The following is a 505-nucleotide window of genomic DNA, read 5'->3' on the forward strand; positions in this document are numbered from 1 at the left end:
TGCCGCGCGTGCGCCCACGCAGCGCGCGGCCAGCACGCCGGGCGCCCCCCCCTCACCGGCCGGGGACGGTCCCACCCAGCCACCGCCGCGTATCGCTTCATACCCACATGCCCACTCACGTTCGTGGGTATGACGGGTGTCGCTGAAGCAACCGGTTAATACCTGTACCGATCGTCGATATCAACGATTCACCTCCAGCGCGAACAACCGCGCAACAACGGATTTCCAGTTCATTTGCGTAACTTGGGCAGCAAACGTAGACATCCATCTACATTTGCGACTTCTACGAGTCTTGCATGCCTGGATGTTGTGTGTCACGACGCACTCCATCAGCATACATACACGCTGCGACGTGTGCACGAAAGAACACGTGGAAGGTGGCCAGCGTACGTATACGAATGCCATTGCACAGCTGCGAAGCGCATTCAACACGCGAACTCCTGACCGACGAGCTAGAGGTGACAGGAGGGGAGGGGGGGGCGGGGGCGATATACGTCCTATTGCA

This window comes from Schistocerca nitens, unplaced genomic scaffold (assembly GCF_023898315.1).
Source record: "Schistocerca nitens isolate TAMUIC-IGC-003100 unplaced genomic scaffold, iqSchNite1.1 HiC_scaffold_240, whole genome shotgun sequence".
NCBI classification, from domain to species: Eukaryota; Metazoa; Arthropoda; class Insecta; order Orthoptera; family Acrididae; genus Schistocerca; species Schistocerca nitens.